The 18936-nt window shown below is 37.0% G+C and overlaps 1 long non-coding RNA gene across 1 annotated transcript in view; it reads right to left on the bottom strand.

Annotated features, from left to right (window-relative positions):
• Positions 1-18936, bottom strand: part of LOC133096360 (uncharacterized) — a 521763-nt gene that overhangs the window by 186678 nt on the left and 316149 nt on the right. Inside the window, exon 8 of the long non-coding RNA XR_009701769.1 lies at positions 11090-11164. This is a non-coding gene — a long non-coding RNA (uncharacterized LOC133096360). The remainder of the gene's footprint in view (positions 1-11089; positions 11165-18936) is intronic.

Below are 18936 nucleotides of genomic sequence, written 5' to 3'. Positions count from 1 at the left end.
TGAGCCCCAATTCCCACATGACAATGCAAAGAAGGTCAAGTGACACTTGCACGCACGGTGGATTACATTATAGGGAGGAACTCTGAGCTTACGGATACTGAATCTTTTATCGTGGGAAGTAACTACATGTGCATTTTGCTCTGGAGGAAGATGCTATCTCTATCTTCCAAGGTTCTTCACTATACAAATGTCCTTGAAAATATAGACCAGGACAATGATAGTCAATGTCTCTGCTCACAAGATAGGCAGAAACATGAGAAACCTATGGAGAATTGTCACCCAAAGTGCACTGAGGTCAAAGCCAGGGCAAGGAATTAAGTCCACGATTTTAAGCTGCTTTTGCATATAAAATAACTCCTCCAAAGAGGTGATTTCTTTGGGGAAAATAATTAGATGTACATTCAATATTCACATCTTTCTAATCAAATTTCATATTCTTTACACCACATCTCAACTTATTACAACTTAACATGGTTTTACAAAACCTTCCAATTATTGATCTCTGGATGCCAAACAATGATTAAATATAAGTTATATATCTCAGATGTTTGGCCTTTATAATATAGACTACTAAGGTTTTTGCAAAATAAAATATCCAACTCACTGACTTAATTCTTCAGCATCTGTTTGACATTAAGCTAAGTTAGTGTTGACTCATTGAAATTGATAACAACAAAGTGATCCATATTGCATACACCATGGTTAGAGGCTACTAGAGAAAACTTATGTCTAAAAAGATAATTTATGATGTCCATGTAGACAGGGAGTCAATATGGCATGAAAACATTAAGAAAAAGATGGGTCAGAGAATGTATGTTTGAGGAAATGATGATTGATCTATACGTGGGAAATGAATGAGTATTAACCAGGTACATTAAGAGTGATTCTTTCTTCGGTCATGTGGTTTATGTAGTCATGTGTGATTTATCTACCGAAAAATCCATCAAAGCATTCTTTATTTCTGTTACAGTTTTCTTTTTAATTATTATTTCTAGCATTTCCTTTTGATTGTTTTTTGACTATACATCTCTCTGCTCAAATTACCCATCTGCTCTTACATGTTTCTTATAGGATATTAATCATACTTACTTTAAATTCCCTGTCTGATAATTATAATATCTTTGTCATATCTGAGTCTGGATCTGATGATTGTTTTGCCTCTTCAGAATGAGGGGTATTTTGCCTTTTGTTTTGCCTTGTAATGTTTTGATGAAACCCAGGCATGATAATATTAGGTAATAGGAACTGAGATTGACAGGACTTTAGTGTGAGGTTTTATGTTAATCTGGCTGAGAGTTGGGCTGTGTTTAATGTTTGTTCCAGAGGCTTCAAATTCCTCTAATGTCTTTGTGCCTTGGGTTTCCCAAGAACTCCTCCTTAAATAGAGTCTGGGCCTTACAACTCTTCTAGCTGTAATTCAGTTATTATACTATAGTCTTGCTGATGTGCTGGTGAGAAATGGACATGGGGAGAATTCTGTAATTTTCTGATTAAATCTCAGTATTTAGTGGACCTGTATCTTTCTCCAATGATATAGCTTTTTCCTCTTTGCTTCCTATTCCCTTCCCTAGCTGCAACACTCCCAATATATTTCCTTGAATCCCTAACCCTTGTTGACCCTTTTCCTTCCCTTCAATTAGACAGGGAAGCTGGAGGGCCTGGAGTGGGATGATTCCCTTCTACTGGGATAAGGCTCTTGCAAAATCCTTTCCCCTGGTGTAGACTTTGTGAAGAAGAAGGTTCCTTGTTAAGGAGAATCATTCCTCAATGATTACTCCTCCATTCTCCTTGCCAGTGTCGTAAAGCAATATTTTCAGGTCTTCCTTATGAAAAGCTGGTAGGGATCCTGGAGGTAAAGTCCACAAAGTGTGCCCTGACTCCATGATTGCAAACCTAGGAGTTTCTCACTGTCATGATAGTCCACAATCAACCTCCAGAAGTTTGCCAAAATTACCATTTTATGGCTACCAGTTTATGGCTCCAGTGGCTTTAGATCCAGTAACCAAATTTCATCTGTATCTCTCTGAATATTACCTGTCTGTCTAGACTTGAGAGGCTACTTGCCTTTCAAACTTAGTTCTCTGATGGCTCCAACAAAAGTCATTGATTTTCAGAATTTCCAACTATTTCTTGTTATAAGGATGGAAGTGACAGCTTCAAGTTCTTTACATGTCAGAGCTAAAACTAGATGTCCATTCTTTCCATTTTTTAATATTGTAGTATTTAACTTTTTGCTATAAAAATCCAAAACTAAAGAAAAGTCAAAAGAACAATATAATACAATTACATGCGTATAGAGAGCACTTAAATTTAACAACTACTTACACACTGTCATATTGGTTTTAATTATTTTTTCACACATTTTGTGTTTTTTTTAATAAACTATATTATGATATTTTACCCCAAATAAGTATATATTCTTACATACTGGCAACACTACTATCTTACTTAACAAAACTGACAATAATCCCAAAATAACATCTAATTACCAGCCCATATTCAGATATTCCCAAGAGCCCCAATCAGTATAGCTTATTAGTTTAAACCAGTAATCATTCATGACCTATGACTTCTGTTTGGCTGTTTTAGCTTTTAAATGCATTTTAATTTAGAACAGACTACCTTTTTTTTTTCATAGCATACATTGTTGAACATAAAAGACCAGTTGGCCTTTAGAATGTCTGATGTTCTAATTTCATTCTTTTATATGTAGCTGTCCAGTTTTCCCAGCACAAATTACTGAAGAGGCTGTCGTTTCTCCACTGTATATTCTTGCCTCCTTTATCAAAGATAAGGCGACCATAGGTGCGTGTTTTTATCTCTGGGCATTCTATCCTGTTCCATTGATCTATATTTCTGTTTTTGTGCCAGTACCATACTGTCTTGATTACTGTGGCTTTGTAGTATAGTCTGAAGTCGGGGAGCCTGATTCCTCCAGCTCTGTTTTTCTTTCTCAGGATTGCTTTGGCTATTTGGGGTCTTTTGTGTTTCCATACAAATTGTGAAATTTTTGTTCTAGTTCTGTGAAAAATGCCATTGGTAGTTTGATAGGGATTGCATTGAATCTGTAGATTGCTTTGGGTAGTATAGTCATTTTCACAATATTGATTCTTCCAATCCAAGAACATGGTATATCTCTCCACCTCTTTGTATCATCTTTAATTTCTTTCATCAGTGTCTTATAGTTTTCTGCATACAGGCCTTTTGTCTCCTTAGGTAGGTTTATTCCTAGGTATTTTATTCTTTTTGTTGCAATGGTAAATGGGAGTGTTTCCTTAATTTTTCTTTCAGATTTTTCATCATTAGTGTATAGGAATGTGAGAGATTTCTGTGCATTAATTTTGCATCCTGCTACTTTACCAAATTCATTGATTAGCTCTAGTAGTTTTCTGGTAGCATCTTTAGGATTCTCTATGTATAGTACCATGTCATCTGCAAACAGTGACAGTTTTACTTCTTCTTTTCCAATTTGGATTCATTTTATTTCTTTTTCTTCTCTGATTGCTGTGGCTAAAACTTCCAAAACTATATTGAATAATAGTGGTGAGAGTGGGCAACCTTGTCTTGCTCCTGATCTTAGAGGAAATGGTTGCAGTTTTTCACCATTGAGAATGATGTTGGCTGTGGGTTTGTCGTAAAAGGCCTTTATTATGTTGAGGTAGGTTCCCTCTATGCCTACTTTCTGAAGAGTTTTTATCATAAGTGGGTGTTGAATTTTGTCGAAAGCTTTTTCTGCATCTATTGAGATGATCAAATGTTTTTTCTCCTTCAGTTTGTTAATATGGTGTATCACATTGATTGATTTCCATATATTGAAGAATCCTTGCATTCCTGGGATAAACTCCACTTGATCATGGTGTATGATCCTTTTAATGTGGTGTTGGATTCTAGAACACTTCCTAATACCATACACGAAAATAAACTCAAAATGGATTAAAGACCTAAATGTAAGGCCAGACACTATAAAACTCTTAGAGGAAAACATAGGCAGAACACTGTATGACATAAATCACAGCAAGATCCTTTTTGACCCACCTCCTAAAGAAATGGAAATAAAAACAAAAATAAACAAATGGTTGTTAAAAATAATAATAATAAAATAAAATAAACAAATGGGACCTAAAGAAACTCTAAAGCTTTTGCACAGCAAAAGAAACCATAAACAAGATGAAAAGACAACACTCAGAATGGGAGAAAATATTTGAAAATGAAGCAATTAACAAAGGATTAATCTCCAAGATATACAAGCAGCTCATGCAGCTCAATATCAAAAAAGCAAACAACCCAATCCAGAAATGGGCAGAAGACCTAAATAGACATTTCTCCAAAGAAGATATACAGATTGCCAATAAACACATGAAAGGATGCTCAACATCACTAATCATTAGAGAAATGCAAATGAAAACTACAGTAAGGTATCACCTGACACCAGTCAGAATGGCCATCATCAAAAAAATCTACAACCAATAAATGCTGGAGAGGGTGTGGAGAAAAGGGAACCCTCTTGCACTGTTGGTGGGAATGTAAATTGATAAAGCCACTATGGAGAACAGTTTGGAGGTTCCTTAAAAAACTAAAAATAGAACTACCATACGACCCAGCAATCCCACTACTGGGCATATACCCTGAGAAAACCATAATTCAAAAAGAGTCATGTACCACAATGTTCACTGCAGCACTATTTACAATAGTCAGGACATGGAAGCAACCTAAGTGTTCATCAACAGATTAATGGATAAAGAAGCTATGGCACATATACACAATGGAATACTACTCAGCCATAAAAAGAAACGAAATTGAGTTATTTGTAGTGAAGTGGATGGACCTAGAGACTGTCATACACAGTGAAGTAAGTCAGAAAGAGAAAAACAAATTCCGTATGCTAACACATACATATGGAATATTTTTTTTTAAAATGGTTCTGATGAACCTAGGGGTAGGACAGGAATAAAGACGTAGATGTAGAGAATGAACTTGAGGACACGGGGAGGGGGAAGGGTAAGCTAGGACCAAGTGAGATAGTAGCACTGACATATATACACTACCAAATGTAAAATAGATAGCTAGTGGGAAGCAGCTGCATAGCACAGGGAGATCAGCTTGTTGCTTTGTGTCCACCTAGAGGGGTGGGATAGGGAGGGTAGGAGGGAGATGCAAGAGGGAGGGGATATGGGGATATATGTGTACATATAGCTGATTCACTTTGTTATACAGCAGAAACTAACAGAACAATGTAAAGTAATTATACTCCAATAAAGATGTTAAAAAAAATAAAGGTAAATTACAAAAAGAGAAAAATGAATAAATAAATAAAAATAAGGTCTTTGTAAAAAAAAAAAAAAAGAATGTCTGATGTTTTGTATTTGTCTTCTTGCGAGGCTGTTTAATTTTTTCTCCATTGTCTATCCTTTCTGTAAACTGGAAGTTAGACCTAAAAGTAAGTCTTGATTATAATCATTTCAGCAAGACTACTTCATGGATGAAACTGTGTACCTCACGTGCATCATGTCAGAAAGCATCTAAAGCCAGCAGTTCTGCTATTAGTGATGCTATAGTTGGCCAATGCATTAAGATGGGAACAGCCAGCACTCTCCAGGTTTCCCATGGCAACCAATAAGCTACCTGTTCCCTCCCTATCCTTTACCAGGAGGCCATGTCCTGCAACGGAGAAATGCCCAAGTTCCCATTTCCCCAGATCAGCCCAAGTATAATTGCGTAGATTGTGGTCTACTAACCTAAAGTCTATTTTACTTGAAGAAGAGGACCCTTTATCTAATTCACATAAGTGTACCTTGTAGGGCAGTGATTGTCCCAACAGTTACATATGCTGATTTCCATTTTAGGAAGATCACCTTTTTGCAGTGTGGAAACAGATTTGAGTATGTTTAGACAGAAAGGACAGATTCAAGTAAAATATACTTAGCCCAAATGAAGATGATGCAGGCCTTGAGTACATGAGTAGTTGTAAAAATTGGACAGAGAGAATGTGAGAAATATTTAGATGGTAAATGGATAGAAATCCCAGATTTCTACAAGCAAAAATCTTTATATTTGAAGTTGACATCAAACATCTCCCTGCCTTTCTAATGAAACAAAAACAATCAAAATATTGCATGGAATAAACTAAAAGCAGAATTTCTGAGTAGGTCTGCATCTTTATTCCCGTCTTGCCCCTAGGCTCTTCATGACCATTTTTTTTTTAATTTATTTTTTTAGATTCCATATATATGTGTTAGCATACGGTATGCAGGCCTACTAGAGAATGGACTTGAGGATATGGGGAGGGGGAAGCATAAGATGTGACAAAGTGAGAGAGTGGCATGGACAGATATACACTACCAAACGTAAAATAGATAGCTAGTGGGAAGCAGCCGCATAGCACAGAGAGATCAGCTCGATGCTTTGTGACCACCTAGAGGGGTGGGATAGGGAGGGTGGGAGGGAGGGAGATGCAAGAGGGAAGAAATATGGGGACATATGTATATGTATAACTGATTCACTTTGTTATAAAGCAGAAACTAACACAGCATTGTAAAGCAATTATACTCCAATAAAGATGTTAAATTAAAAAAAAAAGAATTTCTGAGTAGGTCATAGATATTATATTTGTGACACTAAATAATTTCAGGTTTATTCAAAACTTTAACATAAAAATGAATAGTAAGATTGCAGTTAATTTAAGTACAGAATATGTACAATTCAAGTACATAGTCATGTAGCTTCTATTATTCATAGAAGTACCCCCAAATGAAGGACCAGACAAAACTGTTAGGGAGAAAATTGCACTAAACACTTGTTAAAATTGACAAGGAAGACTATTCAAGACTATTGCAATAGGGGAGAGAGACTGAACTCAACTTCCCTGAAACAAAAGACAGAAGGATTTGCTGGGATGAGTGAATGAAGAAGTACTGGAGGACTCTGAGAAGGGGGTGAGGAGTTTGCCCACAGTGATTGGGCCATTTGTGTTTGCTACTTGTTAGGCTCCTACCCTTGCACAGAGACTAGGAAACAGAGGCCCTATCTTTCTTGATGACTGCATTGCAAAAAGATGGCTCCCAGGTCCTTGAGAAACACATTTCTGGGTTGCAGAAGACTTACACCTCAAAAGAGCAGAGAAAGAATTTACAACTACAAGTTTTCTAAAGTAAAGGCTCTAAGAAAAGGGAGGTCACAAACCTATAGTCAGAGATCATGAGAGGAACAATAAGGCCATCTACGTCAAAACACTCAAGAACCAGAGGCTAAAAGCAAAATAAGATGCCTGGAATAAGACCTTATGAATATAAATAATGTAACTGCTAATTCTGTGTTTAGCTGCAGTAGTAAAACAGCATAAGGTAAATAAAAACACATTGCTTTTTATAGTAATGAGAAAGATGAATGCCAAGAGGGAAAAAAAAATGATCTCCTGATTTTCAATTTATGAATTTTATAGCTACTAATTCATCTTGAAAGACTTCAAACTGAAGCAAGCTTCAGATATGCAAAGCCTGGCACTCTGTTCTAATAAGGAGGCAAGTTTTTCCCTGTGTCCCTGAGGCAGAAACAGTTATTTGACATAATCTTTTCTAATTATTGGAGTGGATTTTCTCAATCTAATCATATGTGTTCTGTCTCAGCTCTAAATGAGCATAAATGATTTGGATAGTGAGGCTGTCACAAAGAAGCAAATAAACCAGCTAGACAAAGGTAGTTATAGCTTTATGTGAGGGAACCACCTACTGCTATCAAAATTAGTGACAATGCTACTTCAAGCTAATAGCTAACTTCAAGATTTTTGTACTTTGTAACAGCAGACAATATTAATACTTTAATGTTTTATTTTCATTTCCCAAGACAGTTATGGGTTGAACTGTGTCCCCTCAAAAAAAGGTATGTTGCAGTCCTAAACCCCAGTACCTCAGAATGTGACCTTATTTGGAGATAGAGTCTTTGCAGAGGTAATCAAGTTAAAATGAGGTCATTAGGGTGGTCCCTAATACAATATGGCTGGTGAGGGAAACTTGGACATGGATACAGACAGGCATAGAGGGAAGATAGCCATCTACAAGCCAAGAAGAGGGGCCTGCAATAGATACTTTCCTCAGAACAAACAGCCTGCAGGAGGAACTAAGCCTGCTGACATCTTGATTCCAGACTTCTAGCCATCAGAACTGTGAGACAACAAATATCTCTTGTTTAAGCCACTCAATGTGTAGTACTTTTTTAGTGGTAGCACTAGCAAACTAATACAAGAGTGCTAGGACTAAAAAAATTAGAAAGTATTTTTTAAAATTTGCAGGTTACTGTCTTCTTACTCAACTGTAGTTTTTAAAAAAATGTTATGTTTCTCACTTTTATTGACCTTTGTGCCATGTTTTAATGTTCATTTAGTTTGATTCATTCAGCTGTTCTTTCAAAGCAATTTTACTTGAATTTGGTTTCTAAAAATGAACCTGTGATGATTCTTGAATCTTTGTGTAAATAAATTTTTACTAAATCCAAGTGGCCTGTTGAGTCAGAATCTTAAATCCTTTTTAACTGGCTCAAGAAGAAATTGGTAACACACAGACACACACACACACACACACACACACACACCTCTAAATCTTTGGTGAACAATAAATATGCCCAGGTCCATAGAAAATAATTAACTTTTCTATCATGTTATACAAAAAGCCTAACACAATTCTTCTTTCAAATGTGAAAACTATAGTCCTGGAGATTCATATTTGTACATTTAAATGCTTATCATTATTGAGAACCAAAGTAAGCTTAGGTATGAAGTGTAGTCAGTTACTTTACCATGAATATATACAAATGTTCAATTCATTTGTGTATATGTTTATACACACACCTATATATTTAAAACTCAAAAAGTAAAAATTATACTTAATATACAAAGGCATGGAAATTTATTGAAAAATACAGGTTTACCTTTAAAATAACTGTCAAATCAACCACTGCATTTTTCATGATGTAATCTAATTTTTATTCCATATTCTGAGTTAGAAAGATTTACAAATAATTCCAGCTTGTTACCAAAAGAGGGGAAAAAAATTCAACCCACTAGTACTGGATTATATTAATCAGCTACTAAGAAGAAATTTTCAATAAAGAAAATGCCTGGGATACAAATTGTTTAATATTCAAAGTCTCAGTGTTATATTTCTTCTATAAATGATACTGCCTTCAGGTTTATCTTCCTAATGTTCTTAATGGATCCTAAGGATACTGCAGAAAACTGAACTTTGAAATCTTTAAATAGATGAAAGCCAATCATAAATAATGCATTTTTGTATTCAGATAAGATATTCTGTTTGGCTATTTTAATGTTTTTTTAAAAAAGAAGCAGCAGCAGCTATTCTGTGTAGGTGTTTTTGCAACAAATCAAACACTAATCATTTTGCTTGTATTTTGCTATTTGTCATCAGGACTGCCCTACCATAAAATAATCTCTCTCAGTGACAGATTAATTGGTTTTCTCTCTGTCTCATTTCAGAATATTTGAAGTGCCACGCTGAGCTAGATATTCTAGTATTCGTTCTCGGGTAGTACCTCTCATGCATATTTTGTAGAAAAGTTCTGATAAGCCGAGGCTTATACTTGTATATCTGTGACTCCCCCTTCTTCCCAGCTCCCCCTGGGATGTAACAAAACCAGGCCAGGAATGCTGTCACAACCTGGATCTCCAGGGGAGCAGGGACTGGACCTCATCCCTCGTGCCAGGGAACAGAGAAGGGCTCTTGTCTTGTCCTTGGAGGCTTAGCTCCTGCTGTTCCCTCTCCTGGAACGCTCTTCCCTAGAAAGTCTCTTGGCTCAATCTCTCCTCTCCTTCAAGTCTTTTCTCAAATCTCTTCTTTATAAGAAGAAATCTAACTGCAAATTCAATACAGAAACTGTCCCTCTCCTCCTAGCATTTGAGGTCTCCCTTATACTCTCTAATTTTTCCTCTTAAAGTAGCATTTTCCACATTTTAAAATATTATATGGTTTTATAATTTATTCTATTTCTATTTTTATCACCCTGATAAACTCTGTGAATGCAGAGCTCTCTTTCTGTTTGTTTCTTCCTGTATCCTATGTGTTAGGAATACTGTCTGACAAATAGTTGACACTCACTAAATATTTGTGAATGACTGAATAAATGACCAGCTACAGAGAAAAGTGCTTGCTATTCCTTGTTGCCTGGATAAGCAAACAAACAAACAAGCCCCCCTACGGAGTCTTTGAGGAACTAGGAGTCTGCATCTGCCTGCCTGCTATGGATTTGAAGAGAAGCTGCTCTGGTGAGCTGAATAGGCAGAAGAGGGCCTGGATTTCCTACTCACTGGCTGTCAGTCCAAAAAAGAAGCTGCTTTGCTTTCCACCATATGCTGGTTGGCTGCTATAGGAGATATGTCAGCAATCTGATCTTAGTGACTTCTAAAGAATCACAACATTATGACAACAAATGAAAAATCCACCTCATTTAAAGGTACTCAGTTACCAAAGAGAGGAAGACCAAATTGAATATCTAGTATGGGCAGCTCCCACTGAAAGAGAACTGAAGAAAAGGCAGAAAACAATGTTACAAAGCAAGAGAAAATGAAAGATGTTACAAAGAATGTTACAAAGCAAAACAAAACAAATAGTACCAGAACTCTTTCAGAAAATAACAAAGGAGGGAAGATATCCCTCTCATTTTTTGAAGCCAGCATTACCTTTACATCAAAGCCAGCAAAAGACATTACATAAAAAGAAAGCTATAGATAGATATCTCTCATGAACACAGGTAGAAAATTTCATAACCAAATGTTGGCAAACTAAATTTAACAATATATTAAAAATATTATGGAACATGACCAAATCAGATTTATCTCAGAATACAGGTTAGTATAGCATTCAAACAGCAATGAATATATTCACTGTATTTTCAGACTAAAAAAGAAAAAAAAAAACACGATTTCAATAACTAGAAAAAGCATTACCAAAACCCAACATCCATTCCTGATTATAAAATCTCTCACCAATCTAATAAGAGAAGGGAACTTTACCAAACCAATCAAGAAAATCTACGAAAACCCGATGCTAACATTATATTTAATGTTGAAACACTGAATGCTTACCTATAACTTCATGAACAAGGCAGGGATATCTGCTCTCACCACTTGTATTCATCTAAATAATAGAGGTCCTAGACCCTGCAATAAGGGGAAAAAGGGAAGGGGAAGAAAAATCATAAATATCAGAAAGGAAAAAATAAAACTGTCTTAATTCAGAGATAAATATGATCTTACATGAAGTAAATTATAAGGATGTGCAAAAAAAGCTATAAAGTAATAAGTTTAGGGACATCAAATATTAAAGGTCAGTATGAAAATTTATTTCTAAATACTAACAATAAAATTGGGAATTGAAAACAAAAATACTATTTTACTAATTACATCAAAATTATATACTACTTAGAGATAACCTTAACAAAATACGTGGAAGGACTGTACACTGAAAACTATAGAACATTGTTGAAAGAAATTTTAAAAGACCAACAGAGAGATACAGTATATCACCTGATCAGGAGAATAAATTAAAATGGCAATTCTCCCCAAATTGATATACAAATTTATTGCAAACCCTTTCAAAATTACAGCAGGCTTCTGTGCAGAAACTGGCAAGCAGATTCTAAAATATACATGGAAAGATGAGGGGCGGAGGAGAAGATGGCGGAAGAGTAAGACGCGGAGATCACCTTCCTCCCCACAGATACATCAGAAATACATCTACACGTGGAACTGCTCCTATAGAGCACCCACTGAACGCTGGCAGAAGACGTCAGACCTCCCAAAAGGCAAGAAACTCCCCCATGTACCTGGGTAGGGTAAAAGAAAAAATAAACAACAGAGACAAAAGAATAGGGACGGGACCTGCACCTCTGGGAGGGAGCTGTGAAGGAGGAAAGGTTTCCACACACTAGGAAGCCCCTTCGCGGGTGGAGACTGCGAGTGGCAGAGGGGGGAAACTTCAGAGCCATGGAGGAGAGCGCAGCCACAGGGGTGCGGAGGGCAAAGCGGAGAGATTCCCGCACAGAGGCTCGGCGCCGAGCAGCACTCACCAGCCCGAGAGGCTTGTCTGCTCACCCGCCGGGGCAGGCGGGGGCTGGGAGCTGAGGCTCGGGCTTCGGTCGGATCGCAGGGAGAGGACTGGGGTTGGCGGCGTGAACACAGCCTGAAGGGGCTAGTGCGCCACAGCTAGCCGGGAGGGAGTCCAGGAAAAGGTCTGGAGCTGCCGAAGAGGCAAGAGACTTTTTCTTGCCTCTTTGTTTCCTGGTGCGCGAGGAGAGGGGATTCAGAGCACCGCTTAAAGGAGCTCCAGAGACGGGCGCGAGCCGCGGCTATCAGCGCGGACCCCAGAGACGGGCATGAGACGCTAAGGCTGCTGCTGCCGCCACCAAGAAGCCTGTGTGCGAGCACAGGTCACTCTCCACACCGCCCCTCCCAGGAGCCAGTGCAGCCCGCCACGGCCAGGCTCCCGTGATCCGGGAACAACTTCCCCGGGAGAACGCACGGCGCGCCTCGAGCTGCTGCAACGTCACGCCGGCCTCTGCTGCCGCAGGCTCGCCCCGCCTCCTCCGTACCGCTCCCTCCCCCCGGCCTGACTGAGCCAGAGCCCCCGAAGCAGCTGCTCCTTTAACCCCGTTTTGTCTGGGCGGGGAACAGACGCCTCAGGCGACCTACACGCAGAGGCGGGTCCAAATCCAAAGCTGAAACCCGGGAGCTGTGCGAACAAAGAATAGAAAGGGAAATTTCTCCCAGCAGCCTCAGAAGCAGTGGATTAAAGCTCCACAAACAACTTGATGTGCCTGCATCTGTGGAATACCTGAATAGACAACGAATTATCCCAAATTGAGGATGTGGACTTTGGGAGCAAGATATATTATTTTTTCCCCTTTTCCTCTTTTTGTGAGTGTGTATCTGTATGCTTCTGTGTGAGATTTTGTCTGTATAGCTTTGCTTTCACCATTTGTCCTAGGGTTCTGTCCGTCCGTTTTTTTTTGTTTGTTTTTGTTTTTTACTTTAAATATTTTTTTCTTCTTTTTTTCTTAATAATTATTTTTTATTTTTTATTTTAATAACTATTTTATTTTATCTTACTTTATTTTATTTTATCCTCTTTCTTTTTTTTCTTTCTATTTTTTCTCCCTTTTATTCTGAGCCGTGTGGATGAAAGGCTCTTGGTGCTCCAGCCAGGCATCAGGGCTGTGCCTCTGAGGTGGGAGAGCCAACTTCAGGACACTGGTCCACAAGAGACCTCCCAGCTCCACGTAATACCAAACGACGAAAATCTCCCAGAGATCTACATCTCAACACCAAGACCCAGCTTCACTCAACGACCAGCAAGCTATAGTGCTGGACACCCTATGCCAAACAACTAGCAAGACAGGAACACAGCCCCATCCATTAGCAGAGAGGCTGCCTAAAATCACAGTAAGGCCACAGACACCCCAAAACACACCACCAGACGTGGACCTGCCCACCAGAAAGACAAGATCCAGCCTCATCCACCAGAACACAGGAACTAGTCCCCTCCACCAGGAAACCTACACAACCCACTGAACCAACCTTAGCCACTGGGGACAGATACCAAAAACAACGGGAACTATGAACCTGCAGCCTGTGAAAAGGAGACCCCAAACACAGTAAGATAAGCAAAATGAGAAGACAGAAAAACACACAGCAGATGAAGGAGCAAGGTAAAAACACACCAGACCAAACAAATGAAGAGGAAATAGGCAGTCTACCTGAAAAAGAATTCAGAATAATGATAGTAAAGATGATCCAAAATCTTGGAAATAGAATAGACAAAATGCAAGAAACATTTAACAAGGACCTAGAAGAACTAAAGAGGAACCAAGCAATGATGACCAACACAATAAATGAAATTAAAAATACTCTAGAAGGGATCAATAGCAGAATAACTGAGGCAGAAGAACGGATAAGTGACGTGGAAGATAAAATAGTGGAAATAACTACCACAGAGCAGAATAAAGAAAAAAGAATGAAAAGAACTGAGGACAGTCTCAGAGACCTCTGGGACAACATTAAACACACCAACATTTGAATTATAGGGGTCTCAGAAGAAGAAGAGAAAAAGAAAGGGACTGAGAAAATCTTTGAAGAGATTATAGTTGAAAACTTCCCTAATATGGGAAAGGAAATAGTTAATTAAGTCCTGGAAGCACAGAGAGTCCCATACAGGATAAATCCAAGGAGAAACACGCCAACACACATATTAATTAAACTCTCAAAAATTAAATATAAAGAAAACATATTAAAAGCAGCAAGGGAAAAACAACAAATAACACACAAGGGAATCCCCATAAGGTTAACAGCTGATCTTTTAGCAGAAACTCTGCAAGCCAGAAGGGAGTGGCAGAACATATTTAAAGTGATGAAGGAGAAAAACCTACAACCAAGATTACTCTACCCAGCAAGGATCTCATTCAGATTTGATGCAGAAATTAAAACTGTTGGTGGGAATGTCAACTGATACAGCCACTATGGAGAACAGTATGGAGGTTCCTTAAAAAACTAAAAATAGAACTACCATACGACCCAGCAATCCCACTACTGGGCATATACCCTGAGAAAACCATAATTCAAAAAGTCATGTACCAAAATGTTCATTGCATCTCTATTTACAATAGCCAGGACATGGAAGCAACCTAAATGTCCATCATCGGATGAATGGATAAAGGAGATGTGGCACATATATACAATGGAATATTACTCAGCCATATAAAGAAACGAAATGGAGTTATTTGTAATGAGGTGGATGGAGTTAGAGTCTGTCATACAGAGTGAAGTAAGTCAGAAAGAGAAAAACAAATACAGTATGCTAACACATATATATGGAATCTAAGGGAAAAAAAAAAAGGTCATGAAGAACATAGTGGCAAGACGGAAATAAAGACACAGACCTACTAGAGAATGGACTTGAGGATATGGGGAGGGGGAAGCATAAGATGTGACAAAGTGAGAGAGTGGCATGGACATATATACACTACCAAACGTAAAATAGATAGCTAGTGGGAAGCAGCCGCATAGCACAGGGAGATCAGCTCGGTGCTTTGTGACCACCTAGAGGGGTGGGATAGGGAGGGTGGGAGGGAGGGAGATGCAAGAGGGAAGAGATATGGGAACATATGTATATGTATAACTGATTCACTTTGTTATAAAGCAGAAACTAACACACCATTGTAAAGCAATTATACTCCAATAAAGATGTTAAAAAAAAAAAAAGATGAGTAACCCAGAATAGCCAAAATAATATTGAAATAAACTGTAGCACTTATACTAACCAGTTTCAAAATCATTATAAAGCTATTACAATGAAGAATTGTGGTTCTAGCAAGAGAAGAAACACATAGATCAATGGAACAGAACTGAGAATCCAGAAATTAATTCTGACATTCATGGTAAATTCAGTTTTAACAAAGATGCCCAAAAACCCAATGAATAAAGGATAGTCTTTTCAACAAATGGTACTCACACCATTGTATAACCACATATGATAAGATAAATCTAGCCTCTTAACTCACAACATATGCAAAGATTAACTCAAATTGGATCATAGACAAATATAAGAACTAAAATTATTTCAAAAATTGGGCAGAATATGTGAATAGACACTTCAGCAAAGAAAAAGCATATACTTATATGTGGCAAATAAGCACATGAAACTGTGCTCCACATCATTTATCATTAGAGAAATGAAAATTAAAATCACAATGAGATGCCATTACAAACAATTTAGAATAGTTAAAAGAATAAAAAGACGAACTTTTGGAAAATGTACAGCAAGTGGAACTCTTATGCATTGCTGGCAGGAATGCAGACTGGTATAGCCATGCTGGAAAGCAGTTTGGCAGTCTTATAAAGTCTTATAAAGTCTTATAAAGATAAACATGCACTCAACATACAACCCAGCTATTCCACTCCCAGGAGAAATAGAAACATCTCTCTACACAAAAAAGTTATATTTGAATGGTCTTAGCAGCTTTATTCATAAGAGGATAAAACTGAAAAAAATCCCAATCCTTATGAACTGGTGAGTGGGTAAACAATGGGTGACAGACCAATATAATAGGATAAGCAATCAAAAGTAACAAACTACTGATATTCACATAAATACATGATTTTTTGCATAGATGAATCTTAAAAGCATTATACTAAATGAAAAGTCAGAATCACCAAAAAGTAGATACTGTATGATTCCAATTTATGTAAAATTCTAGACAAGGCAAAATTGTAAAGATGGAAAGATCAGTGGTTGACTGTTCCGTGGGTGGAGGAGAGGATGAACTGTAAATGGGTACATGGAACTGGGTGATGCAAATGTTCTTAGGCTTTCGCCAATTTTTGAATTATATTGTGTCTAAATTATATCTCATATAGTGGAAAATTTTGAAAAATGCTATGCAAGTACCCCTACCTATCCAAACTCACACTACACAGACTCTGCTTATCTGAACTTAGGGACCTGCATTCCAGACAGCTACCTTCTGAAACATAAGGAGAGCAAGAGCACTGGCAACATGGAGAAGAGCAGCATCCTTGCATGGCCTTCACTGCTGGACTTTATAATGCAGGCCCCCTGCTGAAGTTTCCTCCACAGCGTGCACGTGTGGCCTTCACCCAAATATTTCCAAAATCTCTGGCAGCCTTTGCACCCCACTCACACCCCATCACCAAAACAAAAACAAAAAACAACAACAAAAAAAACAAAACCCAAATCTCATACAGATTTAAAGTTTGTATGATCTTCCACAGAGGAAATAATATTTTCCTTCCAGGAGCTCCTATGAGACTTTACTTGCCTCTAACTTAAAACTTTTCAAATTCAATGTGTATTATTATATTTTATTTACATCTATCTACTCTGTTGGATTGCTCCTTATTATGAAAGCTATTTCTGGTAATTAGTTTTTGTGGCCTTACAATGCTTTGGTACAGTGGCACTGACCCAGTAAAGCACATTTCAATGTTTTTTCATGTGTGTGATGGTCTAATTGTCTTCAGGAACTTCTTCCTACAATCCAAGCTATTAGATATAACCATCTTTTCTTACAAGCTAATATTTCTTATAGTTAAAGTCAGAGAATTTAATGTCATTTTGAACATTTATTTGTTTACATTAAACAAATTTTATATTAAATTAAAATGTATTTTCATTCTTATATTGAACAGTTGTTTCTGTTTATATTAAATTCAAATTCTATTATAGATCAGAAAAGAGAAAAGTGTATGTGTGAGTGTGTGTATGTGTGTCCCTTTAATAAATTATACCATATGCCTACCAGATTATCAGTTACTTGTTTATTACAAGGTGTTCACTTAATATGAAAAAAATTATAATGAGTGCATTTCAGTAATTTTTTTCTTCCATCTTTTCCTCCTCTTTCCAGGTTCCTGTTTTGTTAAAGAAAGAAGATAATTTAAAAACTCAAAAACCTATCCTTTAAAACCATATACTGAGGACATAATGCTTGTAGAATCATAAGCACTAGAAAAATATGCATATAAATTTTAAAAACAATTATTTATTTAAAGTTCTGGGTGATGGAATATTTTCTTTCACATCACTTATTTTTCACCATTCCTATTTGCTATTTGAAGTGGTAGCTACTGAAAAAATATTAATCAGTGATAATTCAACTTATTCATATATTCAGACAATATAATTATTTATACTAATTGAAAAGCAATTAGAATTTAAAATATGTTAAAATGTTCTATATAATCAAATTAGTACTTTTGAAAATATAACACATTTCTGCCTGCAAGTATAAATTATAGTTGAAAATTTATCAATAATGTTATCCAGAAATAAATAATAAATAAATGTCTCTTTGTGGCTTATAAAGAATGTATTCTCTTCAAACATCTCCCAGATTTTAACATTTTGTAGACACATTTTTTTTTAGTTTCCTTTAAATGAGAAAGACAAATGGTTGATATTAATGAAAAATGCTCTTCTAAGAAAGTGTAAAGCAGTTTTATTTTGGCTCATTCTGAATGAAAGGAAAAATTTTATTCAAATGAAAATGCCAAAATCTGAACTAACAGCATTCGTTTGTTCAAGTTAGTAATCTGTCGCTTCAGTTACCAGAAAATGAAGTGAGTCATTTACAGTCTTGCATTTATAATGTTGATCCAGTGAATATAGTTGATCTCATAGATCAGAAATTCATAAGTTCAACTGTGACACCTCTCATTTTTTATATCTATTTTGGTACTATTTATGCGTAGACTGTTGAGTTTTCAAGTAAAAGAAACTGTGCGTTTGATCCTTATTTATGAAAACAGCAAAAAATTATAAGTTATAAAAATATAAAGCTTGAGTTAAATTCTTTCTTTATCTTAAAACACTGGCCTGGAATTTTAGGGACCATTGTAGCCACAGACAAGCACTGCACCAAACATCAAGTAAGCCACTGAGAATCATCAGTTCATCTCATATAGATCATCACAGGATTGGAATGGTGAACGTGTGCCCTCTATTTCATGGAGCAATCTATGTATAAAAGCCCCTGTATATAATAAAAGTTCCCAGCAGCCGGGGTGGGGGGGACAGAAGGAGCAGAAACCACATACTTAAAAGCATTTCTATTGAATAATTTACTGTTACGATTAGCACCTTCAGCCTATTTAATAATGTTCAAACAATGTTAAATATACTGTCCAAGAAAAGAGCTATTTTTGACCAATCTAATAGTACTCATTTTGAAACTGACCCTTCACAATTCTTCAGGATCTCAAGGGAACCTCAGCTCCTGTTATCTCTACTCAATAGTGTGGAGCAATTAACACATACCCCAGCAGCTTAGTTTCTGTTTGATTGTGATTATTTTAAAAGTGTCAGGGGACTGAAACCATAGTCTTATAAGACAGGCCATGACATGATGAAACAGTCTGTC

The sequence above is a fragment of the Eubalaena glacialis genome, chromosome 8, assembly GCF_028564815.1.
Source record: "Eubalaena glacialis isolate mEubGla1 chromosome 8, mEubGla1.1.hap2.+ XY, whole genome shotgun sequence".
Taxonomy (NCBI): Eukaryota; Metazoa; Chordata; class Mammalia; order Artiodactyla; family Balaenidae; genus Eubalaena; species Eubalaena glacialis.
This window is presented reverse-complemented; position numbering and strand designations above follow the sequence as displayed.